At 39.7% G+C, this 19,623-nt stretch overlaps 1 long non-coding RNA gene across 2 annotated transcripts; it reads right to left on the bottom strand.

The window, feature by feature from the left end:
- Positions 1-7,865: 7,865 nt before the first annotated feature.
- LOC133716255 (uncharacterized) lies at positions 7,866-10,694 on the bottom strand. 2 transcript variants are annotated; one of them, XR_009849347.1, is made up of 3 exons: positions 9,133-10,694; positions 8,979-9,045; positions 7,866-8,549 (listed from the first exon to the last, which is right to left on the bottom strand). It is a non-coding gene; the product is annotated as an uncharacterized LOC133716255 (long non-coding RNA). The 2 variants fall into 2 exon arrangements; XR_009849348.1 differs by lacking the exon at positions 7,866-8,549 and adding an exon at positions 8,646-8,752.
- Between the last annotated feature and the right edge of the window lie 8,929 nt (positions 10,695-19,623).

Genomic DNA, 19,623 nt, shown 5'->3' on the forward strand with positions numbered 1-19,623 from the left:
TTTGGATTTTTACGAGATCGAGTTTTGGGCTTAGGACGAAGTCAAGAATTAATTTAGGAAGATTCCGACGAAAAACAAACAAAAGAAAAGTTACGAGCCCCAAAAACCGAAAGCAATTAGCTAGAGGAGTTTTGTAACTCGTCGAAAGGGCAAAATTGACATTTCTCACACACTAGTATAAATAGGAATAGAAACCCTAAAACCTCAAAAACTCTCCTCTCTCCCTCTCGGCCGCATCTCTCTCTCCCCCGACCTCTCGCTCACTCTCTTCTTCTTCCCTCTGCCACCACCGGAGACCCTAGCTCCGGTCACCACCTCCTGTCACCGCCACCACCAATCGAACCTACATCCAAATCCGACCCAAGCCCGAGCCTCAGCACCGACATACATCGCCGGCAGCCTCTACACTCGCCAACCCATGACCGCGACGCCACTGTTCCTCGAGCCTCGTTGATTTCCGGCCATCATTCCAACACACCGCCGCCACCTACGAGCTTGGGGTAGGCTGTTAAGCATCACCCCAAAGTCTCGTCGCTAACCCGAAGCTGGAGAACACCGTACGCACCCTCGCCGGCGATCTGGGCTTCTGTAAAACCAGGGATACCACCTCCGGCCACGATTGAACGAAGCCACCACCTCGAAGAAGCTTAGGGATGCACGAATCGCCTTAACCCCTTAGTCCCAACTTCTGACTCTAACCAGCCACCGCACGCGCTACACGCGCCGGCGACAGCGTGTGAGCCACCGAGCGCCACCGTTAAGGCTACTAGCTTACTCCCTTTTGTCTGGTAAGCTGGATTTCTATCCCTTCTTCTTAGTGAGGCTTCTACTTTGATCTAGATTGAGAACTCTAACTCGATTGCTTAATTTGAAATCTGTGAGGATTATGGAGTGTGTTCTGGAGATTTTGGAGGAAATGAGGTCTGCAAAATTGTAAGCTTTCGGAGAAGAGAAGTGCTGGGTCAGTTTCATTTGTATTGAGGAAAGGTAAGGATTCAAGAACTCGGTTTTGGAACGAATTTGGTTAAGAGTTGGACTCTTGATCTTATTATATCTGTTAGGTGTCCAAAACAATTGTTGGAGCTGGATTGCAGCAATGACGAATTGGCTTCTAGTCTAGAAGAGAAGGATGGTAAGAGACCGGTTACTCTGATTTGTGAAATTGATGGTGTTCTGTTTCTAATCATTGCAAATGGGTGATTGGAGTTATTTTGGTGGTTGAAGTTGTTAAAATCAGCAACATGTTGTTTGTAGCCTCATGAATGGGAAAGTGTTAAATGGTGATATGGATATGTTGTTGAGTAGATTGGAATTGATAGAAAATTGTCCTTGATTGATTTAATTATGAAAACGGTTAATGTTGAATTTATGATGATTAAGAGTAGTTTGCTCAAGACGGTAAACAATGACAATGTCTATAACTATCATTCCAGATACCACGGTTGTAAGAAAAGAAGTGAGTTGGTTATTGTTAACGAAAAGATAAATTGCTCAAGTTCTTAAGGAATTGGTATCCGAAATGAAGTTATATTGGCTAATGATCATTGGGCCGAACTTAATAAGAAGTTCGTTTAGTAAATACTTTGACGATTTAAAGGGAATTAAGGAAGCTAAGGTGTACCAAGAAAATAGAAAGGTCTAACGAGTTGACCTAAAAATTTAATTACGGATCATTGCTTTGTTAAATTATCCATGTCCCGAAAATTGAGATAAATTTATTTAATGGAATGTTCGGGAATGGAAATGGTCAATTGTTTTCTTAAAGGAAAAGGTTAAAGAAATGAAGGTCAAAAGTATTAAGTAAAATGGCCATATCTTAAATGGTTCAAATGCCATATCATTTGAATTATTTGGGAATGGATAATAGGTTTTATCTATTAAAGGGGAATTCGTTAGACTTCAAAGAAATTAAATCAAAGTTTTGGTTGTTCGGTTAATACGCTATGATAATGTGACGTTACTCATTAGTTTGAATTTATTTCAAAGGACTCGAGCGTGTGCACAAGGAATTAGACGAAGTATCCAAAGTCGGAAACGAAACTAAGTTTGGGCGAGCACTCCAATTCCAGGTAGGGTGAGTTGTCCCTTCCTTGTTAGAGGCTTTTCAGTATATGTGGAATGCTATACTAAGATAGTATGTTGCCTATAAGAACGTTTTTGGTTGTTCATTAGTCGATGCCTCGTGATACATGTGTTTTCAGAACTGATAATTGCTAATTGCGAAAACCGAGGCTAGACTTGCATGTTGAGATACTGTACCCTTGTATGTTTGTACTTGTGACTTGAAAGTGAATGGGACCTAGACGAGTAGATTCCTAGGGATCCCACGGTGTCGATAACTGTGAACCTCCGGAAGGGGCCGTGCTCCTATGTTTGTCGAGGAAAAGTGAGTACAGACAGTGAACCAATCATAGGAGACTCAGAGCCAGGAAATGGACACTTTCGCTACTTGTAGTCAGAAGTACTATAGAGTAGTTGGCCGGTTCTCGAATGATGACGAACCAGGTCGGTCACCGATTTATTTGAGTTTAGCCGGCAGGTAAGTATCTCGGAGCTCCAAATTGTGTGAAACATACTGCATATGTTTTATAAAAGAGATAAATGTTTGTGGTTGCCTATTTTAAAAGTATTTTCGATAAACGTGCACAATATTATGTAGTAAATATTTTCAAGTATATTATCTTTCAAACCTAGCATGGTTGGGTCGGCCCCTACTGGGCATGCGAGGACGAAAGCTCATCCCTACCATAGTGTGTAGGTTTCGAGCAGATGGTCGGGAAGCGTACCTGGGAGGCACATGGTCCGGCTTGGCGCACTTCTCTTTGACTCTGTTAAAAGAAGGTTTTGGTCCCTTGTTGGGTTTTGAAATCACTTGTTTGGTTACTTTTTTTTATTTATTTATTTCCTACTCGTTTACAAAAATTTCGGGAGACCCGTAACCCTGGGGTGCGTCTCCCATAATTGTAGTTACTTAGTGATTTGTTTTATTTTCCAAATTGGGCTCCGATTGCAAGCTCAAAACTCTTAGCCCATTTCAAATTCCGCTTTTGAAAATGTGTTGTTTGGTTGCTATAATGACTTGTCCAAGAAATTGTTTTGTAAACCAACAACCTAAACTCAAAAGGCCTTGCGGTTTCGGGTTGATGAGCTATCGAGATGTCATTCGTGACATGTCGATTCCTCATTGGCTCAGAGTCGCGGCGCTGTGGGACCCCCCTCTCGGGTCACCACAATTTATGTCAGCTCTGTACTGCTTCGTGCGGCTTATGTCGGCTATGTGTGAATTTTCTTTTATTTAGATGTTATTTTAGGTTTAATTTCCTTTTACTTGGCTCTATCTGTTTGGACCCAAAATGAGCGTTTTGGCCTGACAAGGCACGTCTTGGAGAAATTGAGTCAATCTCAGTGGCTCAAGCTATATATTGTCGACAAGTTCGAAATATATATTTAGAGGCTAAATAAAGCCTACTATGGAAGCATGGAAACATGAAAGCATGAAAAGTCAACTTTAGCACATTTTCCTACTTCAGCTAGGAGAAACCGAGCTAAACAAGGAAGGAGAGGCGGCAGACTAACCAAACGAAATTAAAATGAGCTGAAACCTTCCAGATTAAATCTAGAAAGCCCAAGGATCATTTCTTATGAAGAGTGCCAGAGCTACATTTGAGTGGAAGGCCTTCAAACAATCAGTCCAATTTCCTTGTCTAGAAAGGCTTGGAAAACTGGACCTGTAAGAGGTCCAGCAGTGTTTCCGGCCCAACCACTATATCAAAAGCTCTGAAATTTTATCAGGGTGATCTACACTCATAGTGGAACATTTCTTATGAAGAGTGCCAGAGCTACATGTGAGTGGAAGGCCTTCAAACAATCAGTCCAATTTCCTTGTCTAGAAAGGCTTGAAAACTGGACCTGTAAGAGGTCCAGCAGCGTTTTCGGCCCAACCACTATATCAAAAGCTCTGAAATTTTATCAGGGTGATCTACACTCATAGTGGAACATTTCTTATGAAGAAGTCACGGTCAAAAACTGAGTGCTTGATGGAGATAAAATTGAAGGAATAAAGGAGCAGAAAGTGCTTCCTTATCTCCAAAATTCATCATTCCTTATCTCCAATTATGCCTCCTTATCTCCTTATCTCCAAAATTCATCATTTCTTATCTCCAATTAATGCTCCACTATCATTTGTTTAATGCTAAACACTTTGGCATGGTAGCCTATAAATAGAGGTTACAATGAAACTCTACAACCACACAATTCAACAAACATCTCTAAGATGATCTAAGTTCTCTCTAGAGCAACCTCTCTAAGAGAAACTCCTCTCCTTCTCTTTCTCTTATCGGTGATCACACTCCTAGTCCTAGTCTTCTCAGAAGCCGACTTTCAGTGCCACCAAACCCTCTGTCAACGTACTTCGGTCCTAGTCTCCTCGGGAGCCGACGGTAGTGCCGCGACCAAAGACAGCAACACAAATCAAAACATCTCTAAGATGATCTAAGTTCTCTCTAGAGCAACCTCTCTAAGAGCAACTCCTTTCCTTCTCTTTCTCTTATAGGTGATCACACTTTAAGTCCTAGTCTCCTCAAGAGCCGACTATCAGTGCCACCAAACCCTCTGTCAACGTACTTCGGTCCTAGTCTCCTCGGGAGCCGACGGTAGTGCCGTGACCGACACAACAACACAATTCACTCTACAAACATCTCTAAGATGATCTAAGTTCTCTCTAGAGCAAACCTCTCTAAGAGCAACTCCTCTCCTTCTCTTTCTCTTACCGATGATCACACTCCTAGTCCTAGTCTTCTCAGAAGCCGACTTTCAGTGCCACCAAACCCTCTGTCAACGTACTTCGGTCCTAGTCTCCTCAGGAGCCGATTGTAGTACCACGACCACAACGGTTATGGAACCAGCCAAGCAAGGGTAACGCCCTCGCAAACCAGCCAAGCTAAAGTCACGCTTTAGCAAGTTCTCTCTACTTCCCAGTGGTTCTCGCTCTGCTCGATCTACAACATCGAGTATCGATTGTGATTTTCAAGAAGCTCAGCAAAAGTCCTCACCACGAGGCATAAAGAATCCCATGACGAGGTTGGTGCTCTCCTCGTCTACAATTGCTTGAAAGAAGTCAGGTCAAGGGACACCCCCGACGACCGCACCCGAACGGTGCTGGCACGCCCGCGCAGAAAAGAGATTGTTGACCAGCTGCAACAAAATTGGAGTCAAACACTATCCTCTATGTAGCTCAGTTAGAAATTAAAATTCCTATGTACTTACTGTTCTGTATGAGCTGACAGGACTCACCCCGGATTTCACCCTGAAATCCAAAATGGCCCTACAAGACCCACCTTAGAAGAAATTTAACCAAAAATTTGGGGAACTTCCCCTAAAAGTGGACTGGCCAAAAGCTGTAGAAAGATATTTACACTTCTATTATCAAACACCATCCTCAACTCTTAGAGCCACCCTGCTCCCCAAATCAAAACATCTCCGGCCTATTTCACATTATACGAGTCTCAACTTAATAATATTAATCCCACAGGTTATTAGAGCAATTCTAAAAAAAAAAGGTATATAATAATATAAAGTAAAAAGGTAAAGGATTAGTAAATCCTGCAATGTGGAAGTAGTAACAACTATGCCTCAACTTCATGTACGCCCGACCTCAAATAATCTAGCCTGCACACTGGGCATTTTGAAACCAAAGGGCCTAGGGGAAAGTAATTGAAAAACACGTTAGTGTGAGTGAACAAAAATAAATAAACAAGATAATTTAAATGAAGTAAAGTTTTAATACTTTCTCACGTGTTCATCCTTTGAAAACCTCGATGCGTGCAACGACGATAAAATATTTATCTTTAAACCTAAGAATCTCGTAAAACAAGCCAACCCCGCTGGTTAAGAGACATCAGACTAGCCCCCCCTAGTCAAGTAACAGTAGAGTATGGGAAAGAAATCATCACCATACGAGTAAGGGAGCCTCCCAGGCTCTTTGCTCAATTCACCCACAAACACAGAGTAAGCGGGGAGGAGTACTAATAGGCTAGCTAGCTAGCTATAAAATAAAACGACCTAGGTATGGTGGAGTAAAATCATACTAAAACCGAAAACCAATAAGGCTTCTCCAAAATCTCGCAAATAAAAGCACTAGTACAATTCTCAACCATACTCAGTAAATCTCATGATAATCAAATAAATCAATGAGGTGTCCCACACGCCAAAAGAATATTCTCAAATCCATAGACAAATTAGCTAAAATTCATAAAATCCAATAATGTCCACATTTTGGAAAAACTCAACGGAAAGCTCAACGTCAACCAAATAGAAAAGTAATTCCTATCCAAATATCATAACAGAAATCAGGTCAAATAAACTATTTTGAAATCATTTCTAAAAATCAACATCGAACTAAAACACAATTAATTCTCCGAAATCAATATCGAAAACAAAGCCACGAGATAAATTGAAACCAAATTCCGAAATCGAGTCATATGCTTAAATTATAATTCAAAACCAAATAATATCCAAAATCAAGATCATAATATAATCATTTATTGTAAAAGTAATTGCATGCATATACTATTTAAAACAAAAGTACACTCACAGCATACAGCTAACGTGGCCAAGTGTATGGATCTTCGTCGAGCAATGGGTCGGTACCTCGTCCTGTACAAAATTACAATTCGTAAACGATGATTCGAAAGTTAAATACGATTCTAAAACGAAACCCGAAAACCTCTTGTAAACCAATATCTCCATTTCTTCTCGGACTCATCCTAAACTATACAACTACGATCGATTTGTCTATTTAAGTATTATAGAGTAGAATAAAGAGAAATCTGACAGTCAGATTCTCGTAAATCGACAACCCAAACTCCACACTTCGGAAAATCACAATCAATACTAAACCTCCTCCAATCTTTATAAAACACACACCAACAAGCTCCAAAAGATACAAGGAATGCAACCAGCAAATTTAGGAGGCCAGAAATGACCCCAGGCGGCCCACACGCTGCCGGCCAACCCCAGAACTGTGTATCAACACCTATGCCAAAATGTTCCTTTCAACAAGCCCAGCAACTTTCACAGCTACAACAAAGTCCAATTTGAAGTCAAAAGTCCGGAATTTACCTCGAAAGCAAAAAGGGGAAATTCAAAACCCTAGATATTCAAGGCTTCGATTCGTGCTCCATACTTCAAATTGGACGAAGAGACTTTGAGAAATTAATGTATAATCCAAGAGCTCCAAGACTCACTAAGTAATATCGCCAGAGGTGGTCGGAAACTCGAGTTCTGACCAAAACCTGAAAAACGGCGACTTTGCCTTTTTCTCCTCCTTGCTGCTCCCTCTACAGCTCGAATCAAGCCACCAAACCACCCATAATTGAAGAGGGCGGTGAGAGCTTTTCAACGGTACTTGCGGCCTCAAAATCCGTCGCCGGACGGAGGAGTTATCACCGGTCAAAGTTGACGTGGTCAGGGGGTGGAGAAAATCGCGGGTAAGTTTCCAAAAACGAAAACTTACCACAATAACTCCTCCTTTTATAGAAAATTTACCATTAACAGTAATTTTAGTTTTTTTTTTTCATAACTTTCACATACAAACTCCGATTTAAACGTGCCACGTATCCGACCACTAACTCGGTTTAACGTCCTCTACAACTTTCATGAAGAAAATTTTCTCAAAAACTGACCAGACCAAAACTTTTTGGTCCACTAAAAGTATCAAAACAAAGTAAAAAGTGAAAGTAATTGTCGTTTACTGTCCAAATGACTAGTAAACAGGTAAATTAAGATACGGGATGTAACATTGTTTATCAGAACTAGCTTACTGTTAGGCCACGTTTGGTTTGCTGAAGGGAAAAAAATGCAAACAATGTCTAACCTTTGATCCATTATAGTAACTTTGATATCTTAAGTTTAGAAAATATCACCTTGGTATCTATGGTTTTGCCCCCGACCCAACATAAGTATCTAAAGCCGTTAACTCCGTAATGGTATATAGGCAATTTCAATCTAGGGCTAAATACTAGTTACTACCTTGTGATTTGGGTCCAAAATCAATTCAGTCCCTGGACTTCCAATTTCATCAAAAACACCCCTAGACATGATAATCTCATAGGTCATTCCGTGATATAGAACCGTTAAACCGCTGACGTGGCATGTCACACAGCTTCGGTGGGGACCACTTGGTTAGTAAATTTCTCAAATTAACCCCGACTCTGATCAGGGTCATCCTCCTTCCTCCTCGCACGTTGAAGCCGCAAGGTTGCCTTGGGCACTGAGTAGTGGGCAATATGAACCCTAGCATCACATCTCCAGCTGCGCCGAATCGAGTTTGGCCAGAATCGTCCTCAGCTGGTCTCGCCTTCAATCTCCCGTTCTCTGAACAGAGTCATGGGCTCACTGAGACGCCGGAAACGAGTTCTGACGGCGTTGTCGTTGGTGGGGACGGCCACGACGCTTCATCAAGAGTTGCTGCATTGCTCTATCCTGTTGCTCTCGCACCACTTTGCTCTTTTTTGATATCTCGTATTCTCTTTGTTACTTGAAGCGGTGGTCTGATCAACAAGAAGACAAAGTGAGACAAGCTTAATTCATTAATGGAAGCGGTGGTGTATAAGTTTAATTGATTAATAAACAATTGCTTTGTTTGTAGAAGTGGTGTTGTCGGTGATAAGCAAGAAAATAATGGAGGCCAAACTTCATTCTTTAATTTGACCAAGCATTCAAACTTGAACGTGTCTTATTTCCAGAAACGGTGCTGATCGAAGACAAAAGAAATGGAGGCAAAGTTTAATTGATGATCAATTGCTTTGTTTTCCAGAATCAGTGCTGTGTGTGATAAGAAAGAGGACAAAAGAATGGTGGCAATTATAATTGATTTCAAATTTGCTCGAGGCAGTGCTATACGTGATCAACAAGGAGACAAAAAACAAGTTTAATTGATTATTTTGGTGAACAAAAGTATTGATAGAGGTCGGTCGTACCAGAGGATGAGTCACAAGATCTCTATACGCCAATTGATCGACGAGTTGTCGCAAGAAAAGTATGAATCTGCGGCAGCAAAAATTGGGAAGCTTCCATCAGTTTCCAATTGATATAAGTTCCCGTCAAGAAGAGATGAAGAGTTCAGAGGGGTACCAGATTCTACGCTGAAAATCAAGAACATGTGAAGAACTCGGTGTTGAAGCAGAGTTAAACGGAGGATTTATAGAGAGTACTGGGACGTGTTCCCTTCTCCAAATTAGACTGAGGAAGTTTCTCCTCCTCCTCCTCCTCCGGACTCGGCTTCTCTGCTATAACAAGTTGTGCTAGAATCTGCTTGGACTTCACTACCAAGCTGACACGTCATCTAACATCAATCCAAGGGCCAAAAGTGAAAGTCTCCAAAACACAAACCATATACCACACACAGCATATCACTCTCCCTCCCTCCCTCCCTCCCTCCACTCCTTCTGCAACTCCGTCCCCGATACCACCATTCCGATTCCCACACTTTAATCTCCGCCCTAACATCTCAGAAAACCCTTCAATCTATCCGCCGACAATCACCCTTCACCAAATCACGACTACCATCCCTAATCTCCACTAGATCACTACCAAACGAAATACATGTACTTGGCCACATACCCACCAAGCCAAACCATTCCAAAGCTTCAAAGAACACCTAGAAGCTCCAATACCAAGCTCAACAAAAACCCCCGGTTAGCACATGTAGTTTCGGGGCTCCAGGGAATGAGCTAAATCAGAAACTAAATACGTACATAATCTTAAAAGGCATGAGATCAGAGTGAAAAAGAAGACGGTGGTTTTTTTTGTGTTTTGACATCTTTTTCACCCAGGATAATCATCAACCCAAACTAGATTCTAACCAAAATAACAAAATTAACCCAATAACTACACTGTAGTTATATTCAATCATGTCAAACTAATCGCTCTCAACAATATAAATCCCAAGCTTCTGTTTATCACCAACCCTCGTCACATTAATCCACCTCCCAGACCACTATATATACATCTGAAAAAAAATGATCCGAGTACACATGACTTGGATATTGTTGGAATCAAAAATCCATTAATTTCATTATTTTGAAGCTCACACACACTGTTGCTTCTTTGAAGCCGCTTTCCTTTCTGGTTGCCCAACCCCGCGCACACACATTGAAAAATGGAGGAAGACGACCGAAGAAGAAGACCAAACCCAGAAATCCAACTTCTCCCTCCTTATTTCTCACTTCCTTCAACTCTGTAATTGGAACCTAGCGAGGTAGAGTTGGATTTAAGATAGCTTCATCGAACTTCTGACAAGAGTCGAGGCGATCTGCAACAAGTACGACCGATCCAACGTCTCCGGCGACGATGCTATCGCTCGCCTTTACTCCGCAATTGAGGCGAAACACAGCCTAGAGACTCATGCTCCAACTGCGAGATCTGGGTTTAGACCAAGTTTTCGAATTGGCGATTGGCTCGAACCCCTTTACTGTACAACTAGAAGATCAGCTCTCCTCTCGCCTTTTCCCTTTTCTTTATCTCTAGGCTCAAAGCCCAATCCTTTCATCCATTTACGAATGGAATCTGGTTTGGAAGGAGAGAGAGTTTCAGATTTGAGAGAGGATTCGTAAGAGATAGAGGCCAGCTGGGTTTGATTCAAATCTGGTGGAAAACAGATAGGGTTTAAAGATATTGGATGAATGAACGAAAGTACCCTTCCATTTATGTCAGTTATCTAACGTCGTTACAGAGTTAACGACTCCAGATACTTATGTTGGGTCGGGGGCAAAACCTCTGAAACCAATGTGATATTTTTTGAACTTAAGGTATCAAAGTTACTAATGGATCAAGGGTCGGACACTGGTTGCATTTTTTTTTCCTTCACGGAAAGTAAGCATCAGGCAATGAAATTTGTTCATTTCTTATATTTGAGATACAAAAGGAAAAGAAATTCTTTCCTGAATGAAGGAAAAATAAGGGAAAAAATGATTCATTCCAAAAATCAAAGTAATCACTTTCCCCCATTCTATCATTGGATTTATTACTTACAACACATTATTTTATTCCATTAATTACAAACTTTTTGACAACTTTTCTAATGTTACCAAACATCGGAATGGAAATTTCTTGGGATATTTCATTTCCATTCCCATGGAAAAGATAAATGAATTACTTTCATTTCCGTGTACCAAACTGTTACGTCCCGAATCTCAATTTATCAGTTTACTAGTCATTTGGATGGTAAACGACAATTACTTTCACTTTTTATTTTGTTTCGATATTTTTAGTTGACCAAAAAGTTGACTTTTTGTTCGGGGTCAGTCTTGGAGAAAATTTTCTTCATGGAAGTTGTAGAGGACGTTAAACCGAGTCAGTGGACACGTGACACGCTTAAATCAGAGTTCGTATGAAGAAGTTATGGTCTAAAATGTAAAAGTTACTATTTATGATGAATTTTCTATATAAGGGACAGTTACTGTGGTAAGTTTCCATTTTCGGAAACTTACCCCGCGATTTTCTTTCTCCTCCCCCCCCCCCCCCACTATGCCAAAAAATGCTTCAGACGACAGACCATATCTGTCGTCTGATGAAGTAAAAATCTGTTGTCTAAGTGGCTGCCGTCTCTAAGCCATTCAGACGACAGATATTCTCCGTCGTTTATAAGCTACTCAGACGACAGATTCAGTTTAAGTTCTGTCGTCTGAAACACCATACAACTACATATTAATGTTGTTGTAAATTCACTTCATCAACGGATTCAAAAATAACTGTCGATGTAGTTAATGTAAGATGACGGAGTTTTTGTTGTTTCTGTCGTTTGATTGAACTAATATTAAGCTTAGTTGATGCTTCTGTCGTCTGATTTGAAGAACAACGACAGTTATATGTTGACTGATTTCGTATGCAACAACATAATTCTGTTGTTTGAAGTTGGTAGAAACAACATATTAACCACCTACTTCTATTGTCTGAGAGCTCTTTGAACTCTACTTTTCTGTTGTTTGAACGTGGTAGAAACAACATATCAACACCTACTTCTGTCGTCTAAGAGCTATTTGAACTCTACTTTTCTGTTGTTTGAACGTGGTAGAAACAACATATCAATCACCTTCTTCTGTTGTCTGAGAGCTCTTTGAACTCTACTTTTCTGTTGTTTGAACTTAGTAGAAACAACATATCAACCACCTATTTCTGTTGTCTGAGAGCTCTTTGAACTCTACTTTTCTGTTGTTTGAACTTGGTAGAAACAACAGATGATCATTTGTTTCTGTTGTTTCTATTTTCTTGATACAACATAAATTGTGTTGTATTTTCTTGATATAACATAAACCTTCATATATCTGTTGCCTTTCAACCATTTCAACTTCAGTCATTTACAATCATCAAAACCATAAAATTGGACTAAAATCAGCATTGAAAATGATGGCTACGTTTCATTAATTGCATCAACATCATCCAAAATACAATCCATAGTTCCAACTCTAAACCTAGCCAACAGTTACATTATGATCGAGAGAACCAAAAAACCATCTTATCTCGATCATTTACCTAGTGCATCAAGTCAAAAACCTATAAGGTAAAGAAAGAGTAGCTAGACAGAGCAACTGCATGCATAATTTAAGTTCATCAACACTTTCCATCAGTTGTATATAAATGCACAAAAGCAGTTCTAAGTGCTACTCATCTACCTTAAACAGAACCAAAGTTAGAACTGTATAACATGATTTGCCCATTCAGCTCGAACCACATCATGATGCCTTCTCTTCTTTTGAGCATTCTTTTGCAATTTCCTTAAGGCCTTGTTAGTTTGTTCATCAAAGATCGACTTCTTCATTGTTGAAACCATCTGTACATTCACAAATGGAAAGAAACAACGAATGACTTTTAGGAAATATATAACAAAAAAGGCCAACTCAGTTATAGGAAAAAGGAAACAAAACAAGAGTTAATCACCCAAAACAAGAGTTAGAAAAGAGCTTGAACTTGACACCAAAAGGACATGGTTGAGAGAGAATTACTTTTCAGTATAAAAGAAAAATGGCAGATAATATGCAGGATCCTAAGAAAAATGGCAAGGAAGAAGTTAAATTTTTCAGTTAAAGAAATAATTACTTGTATATCCTTACCTGTTGCTAAAACTGGCATTTCTCCTATTTACTTTATGAAATAAAAAGGAAGACAAGTAATGAAAAACTGAAGTCAAATGGAACTAATGCGTTCATATATAACCTATTCTTCCCTCCTTTTGACGTTTTATATTTTCCAATGATGTGTCTCTATGTCATCCATCTGTAATGCACATTATCAGACCAATTAACCCCAAAGTTGCTTTACATTAATTTGAAGATATATCAATGCAAGTTAACCTAGCCATGCTAACATGAAAGGACAACTGGACAGGTAAAAGGAAGAAAAAGGTTATATAATCTGCAGATCGACTACCTTTATTTTGTTACAGGGTGTTGCGTTTCCTTGCAATGGTAATTTCTCTAACGAATCCTTCTTGTCTTTGTCAAGTGTTGCTCGAGCAGCAGCCACACAGTACTGCACTGCTTGCTCCACAAAAGGGTTCCTCAAGTCACTGAAACTCGAAACCACTCCAAACCTTGCAAAATTTCTCCAAACTGCAAAAGAAAAAAAAAACAAAACTTATCTCAAATTCCATACGAATTAAATACCTGTATAAGTTGATACCATTAAGCTGACAAATTATATATTTAATCAACCTTACAGGTATATGATTCTTACCTGCAAGTGCTAGCTTTTCAGCCAAGGAAAATGTTCCAATTTCATTGCAATATCTACCCAAACTTTTTACCAAGAGGTTGTTGGGCCATTTTGTATAAATTTCAATGCTCTTTGCTTATAATCTTTTGTAGCTGTCATCAATTAATCAAATAATTTTTAAAATGTTTATATAATGAACGAATCACTTACAACTACCACAGTCCAAACTAGGCCTTAAGATCTCATAAGATAAATTAGTTGAAACTGTCAAACTATTTATGTAATGTTTCAATTGAAATTCAAAATATGAACCTGTAGCATAATTGCTGGACCACCTTGCCAAGAAAATAGCTCTTCCTCTCACATAAGATCCACCATCTTTTAAACAAACTGCTGCATCTCTTCCTGGATGATAACGAAGATACATCAAGACGACACAAACACCAATATAAACTACAACAGTCTACAGACTGGTCAACTCAAATTTGAGGAGTTAAATAGGAAAAGAGTTATTGTAAATAGGAAGAGAACATAACAAGGAAGAAGTCAAGACCCAAAGTTCCACTAAGCGCAGACGTAGAGCCCTATGCAAAAATGGAGATAGAGTTCACTAGCTCCCACTAACTTCACAAACTTGACAATATCATATCTCCCTTCAAAGTTGTACTGAACAAGTTGTTCAGAATGAATATCAATACTTCACCAAGAAAATAAACAAATAATATTCAAGACATATCCACAAGGCAATCGGCCCGGACTAGCTGTGGACAAAAACTCATGACACACCTGTCCTCTCTGGGGCTTGTGACCGCTCCAAAATGCATAAGTCTGGATCACATCTGCCCCGCCTTCCTTACTCTTTGCAATCAAATAAGACCACATCTGATATAAATGTTAAAAGTATCATCAGAAAAATTAGAAATGCATCGAAGAAACAATCCTGATTACAGAGACCTCTAGCCCAGCAATATTTTCCTCTAGGAAGCTACATTTTCACAGAGAGAGAGAGAGAGCAACCTAATAAGTGGTTCTGAGAGCTGCTTTTACACCCAATGCTTTTCCAGTAAGGGCTTAGGTTATATTCTGGGCAATGGCGTGGCTGTCACCAACGAGACCGGGCACCTTGACGCCTTCGCCATCACAAACTGCGCCTCCGCGATGCTCATTGTCCTGCTAATGCTTTTAATCATAGCTCCAAACTAAGATTAAATAAATATATATACAAGATAACAGTCAACAAAATTCAAATTGAGAAACAGAAACCCTAAACCCCAATTCACATTCTCGTACCCTGAAAAATTAATCAATGCATTGCAATATTAGCCCAGTGAGGCAATTAAACAAACACCTGCTTTGCATAAAATTTACCTTTCCAGACTTCCATCCCAAGTCGAAGTCCCTGTCTTGAATCAGCAAGACCTTCTCGATTTCGTCCTTGAATTCCCGATCGGCCCTGTAGGGACTCCTTCAACCCCTCAGGTTCAAGTCGGGTCTTGAAGAACTCTTCCTGAGAAGCCCTCAGATTCTCGTACGCCAAACACATACACTTTTTCGAATCGCCTTTCTCTTTGCATTTGCGCACTCGACATTGGGATTCTCTTCCTTCTTCCCTCTCTTCTTCGCCACCAGAAATTTCCTCTCCAATCGAAACCCTAACCCCCAATTTCAGAGTCTCGTACGCTGAAAAATTAATCCCAAATTAATTTCCTAACTTTTATTGAGATTGAGAATGTTCAAAAACCTAAATCCAAATCACACATAACATAGAAGGTACAAAGAACAGAAAACAGAGAAAGGAAGAGGACTTACCAAAAGGAAACATGTGGTGCTGACTTTCGATATCGTTGGATGACGCAGCCTGGGTCAACTAATTGGAGGCCGAAGAGTCCATTGGTAGTGGCGATGTCGCCGGATGATGCTCGGAGGTAGAAGATGGAGAATTGAGAAACCAGATCTACTTTCTCTCTCTTCGTACTGTCTTCTCTCATCTCAGTGCTTCAATTTCTATTTCCTTGAAGAACTTGACTTGACCCGGCTTTGGTTGTTGGTTTGTAGACTGATATGAGAGACCAACGAGGGTGGAAGAGCATCGAAGAAGAGGTGCTGCTAGGTTTGGGAGATGGAAAATGAGTTTTCTGATTTTTTTTCACCAAGTGTGGGAAAGCACGGGGCCGGGTCTAGGTCTATTAAAAAGATAGATAAGTTTTAGTTCAGCCAAAAAACGGTTTTTGTCCACACAAGAAGAAATAATTTCTTCATTTACTCAGACAACAGAATTCTGTTGTCTGAGTTTTCTAAATTACAACAAACTTGAAAAAATTGATCTAGTATTGATTTTGATACTATTTAGACAACAGAAATAGTTAAAACTGTCGTCTGAAGACGCTCAAAAAAATCAGACAACAGAAAAAACCTCTTCTGTCGTCTGAGGGGTATGGTCTAAAGCATTTTTTGGCATAGTGCCCCCTGGCGACCTCGTCAACTTTAACCGGTGATATTTCTTCCGTCCGGCAACGGATTTTGACGCCACAGGTACCGTTGGAAAGCTCTTGTCGTCCTCTTCAATTCTAGAGTGGTTGGTGGCTTGGTTTGAACCGTGGAAGGTGCAGCAAGGAGAAGAAGATCACTGCGTAGCCGTTTTTTAGGTTTTAGTCGAAACTCGAGTTTCCGGCGACGATTCTTGTTGGGTCTTTGAGCTCTTGGATTATACAACCACCCCTCAAAGTCTATGTCCAATTTGAAGTATGGAGCACAAATCAAAGGATTGAAATTCTAGGGTTTCAAAATCCCCCTTTAATTTCGAGGACGACGTGCCTAGCCACTGTTTGATGAGGAAATTCTTACGCGTGAGCGGCTAAGTCGTACTGTGAGAGGACATTTGTTTTTACATTAATGATGCATGCAGTATTATATTTTAAATATCTAATTATCGTGTTGATTTACGACTTGCTTATAATTTATTGAGATTTCTTGAGATTATATTTCCAACAAGTTATTTATAAATTATCGAGAATTCTTGATGTTATGATTTTCAAGTATCTATTTATATGATGATATACGAGTATGAATGGTTTATTGAGTATTTGAGCATGATTGTATTATCGAGATTTCTTGAGTTATGCTTTCGTTGATTTATTGATGATTCACATAGTTAAAATTGAGTTCCCTTTTTCGAAAGCATTTATTGATTTTCGAGTTATGAGAATTGTTGAGTTTTCGTGGATTTCTTCTGGTTTATTTGAGGAGGTAAATATGTTAGCTCATGCATGCATTACCTAGTCGGCAGTCCTCTCCGATGCATCATCTGGTCGGCAGTACCCTCCAGATGACATGTGATAGTTAGTCGGCAGTACCCTCTAACCATCACCTCTTCTTCCGGTCGGCAGTACCCTCCAATGCGTCCCTGGTCTGCAGTATCCTCCAGGTGGCATGAGAAGATTAATCGACAATTCCCTCTAGTCATATCGCCTATTTTGATTTTAAAAGATTTCAAGACGGTTTTAGAGATGTTTTACAATACGTGTTTAAGTTTTCAGTAAAGAAAAGGATTAAGAGTATTTTCAAGACTTTACTGCATGCGAGGTTTTTAAGAGAATAATTTGGGAAAGCAGTAAATTTTATATTTGTTTTCCTTCGAGATTGCTTATTTTTTTTTGTTCACTCACTCTAACCGGATTTTTAAATGTTTTTCCCTTGGGCCCTTCGGTTTCAAATGCCCAATTTGCAGGCTAGATTAGTTAAGGTCGAGTGTACATGGAGTTGAGGCATAGCTGTCACTGCTTCCGCATTGTAGGACTTATCTATCATTTACCTTTCTATTTTATTTTCTTGTATATCTTGTGTATTAGATTGCTCTGATAACCTGTGGAGTTAATATTGTTGAGACTTGTGTAATGTGAATTGGGAGGTGTTGTGATTTGGAGAGCAGGGTGGCTCCAAGAGTTAGGGGTCATCATGGGCCGGGCTAGGGCCGGCCCTACCCTAAATTTTAGGGCTTAGGGTCGGGCCGGGCCGGGCCTAGTCAAAGTCAACAAAATTTAGGACCGGATAGGGTCGGGCCGGGGCTTAAATATGCTAACCCTTACCCGCCCGAAAAGCCCGATCCGTTAGGGCCGGGTAGGGCCGGCCCTCAAATAGGGCCAAATAGGGCCGAAATGGGCCAAAAAGGGCCTTATTTTGTTTAACAAAAAAAAAAACATTATTTTTTGCTTCTCAAAATATGGCTTAATGGTATATATTGGTGATAAAAGACTCATTGTTTTTTATTGAACATATTTTATATTCATATAATACTTGTAACTTATAACATTTATTAATATTACTTAAGGTGGTTATATTCAATTAACTATCTATATAAATCTCCCAATATTAATTGTTGTGTAACAAAGAAAATCGAAATTAAAGAAAACAAAACTTATGAAATCAATTACAAAGAAAGAGATAAATTGCATATTATAGAAAAAAGAGAAACGTAATTAAAAAATAGAAAACATAAAAAAAAATTATGGCTTATTCGGGCGGGCCAAAAATTTTGAAATAGAAATTGATCAATCTGACAATGCTCATGGAGGGTAACAAGCCTAATAAACTAGTTATACTACATTACAATGCATATAAGGATTATGTACGATTCAAAAATTTTGAAATGAAAATCGACCAATCTGAAAATTCTCATATGTTTATACAACATTGATAGGTATTGTGTAAAGAAATTAGGCCGATCTGCCGTGAATAAGGCGTCCAACGTAGCGGTCAACGCTTTGCACAAGCAAACTTCTCTAAGGGGAGCGGCACCATGCGCGGACAAACGTTGCGGAATTTTGACATCCGTAAGTAGACCCCCTACCCATGAGAGTGTGGGAGCTGAAAGATCGAAAAAAGTGAATTGCCAAGGACCGGTTAAGAGAATATTTGTTTTATGTTCTATTTAGGGTATTGAGTTGACCGGGTAGATCGAGGTCCAACCGAAGGCGGAAATTGCTGAAATTTCTACCACTAACATATATTCATATGAAAACAACATCCAGCGGTTCATTTTAAAAAATTCCATTTCGCCCCCCATTTTGCTCATGGAGGGTAACAAGCCTAATAAACTAGTTATACTACATTACAAGGCATATAAGGATTATGTGCGATCCAAAAATTTTGAAATGAAAATCGACCAATCTGAAAATTCTCATATGTTTATACAACATTGATAGGTATTGTGTAAAGAAATTAGGCCGATCTGCCGTGAATAATGCGTCCAACGTAGCGGTCAACGCTTTGCACAAGCAAACTTCCCTAAGGGGAGCGGCACCATGCGCGGACAAACGTTGCGAAATTTTGACATCCGTAAGTAAACTCCCTACCCATGAGAGTGTGAGAGCTGAAAGATCGAAAAAAGTGAATTGCCAAGGATCGGTTAAGAGCATATTTGTTTTATGTTCTATTTAGGGTATTGAGTTGACCGGGTAGATCGAGGTCCAACCGAAGGAGGAAATTGCTGAAATTTCTACCACTAACATATATTCATATGAAAACAACATCCAACGGTTCATTTTAAAAAATTCCATTTCGTCCCCCATTTTGCTCATGGAGGGTAACAAGCCTAATAAACTAGTTATACTACATTACAAGGCATATAAGGATTATGTGCGATCCAAAAAATTTGAAATGAAAATCGACCAATCTGAAAATTCTCATATGTTTATACAACATTGATAGGTATTGTGTAAAGAAATTAGGCCGATCTGCTGTGAATAAGGCGTCCAACGTAGCGGTCAACGCTTTGCACAAGCAAACTTCCCTAAGGGGAGCGGCACCATGCGCGGACAAACGTTGCGAAATTTTGACATCCGTAAGTAGACCCCCTACCCATGAGAGTGTGGGAGCTGAAAGATTGAAAAAAGTGAATTGCCAAGGACCGGTTAA

The sequence above is a fragment of the Rosa rugosa genome, chromosome 1 (assembly GCF_958449725.1).
Source record: "Rosa rugosa chromosome 1, drRosRugo1.1, whole genome shotgun sequence".
Lineage (NCBI taxonomy): Eukaryota > Viridiplantae > Streptophyta > Magnoliopsida > Rosales > Rosaceae > Rosa > Rosa rugosa.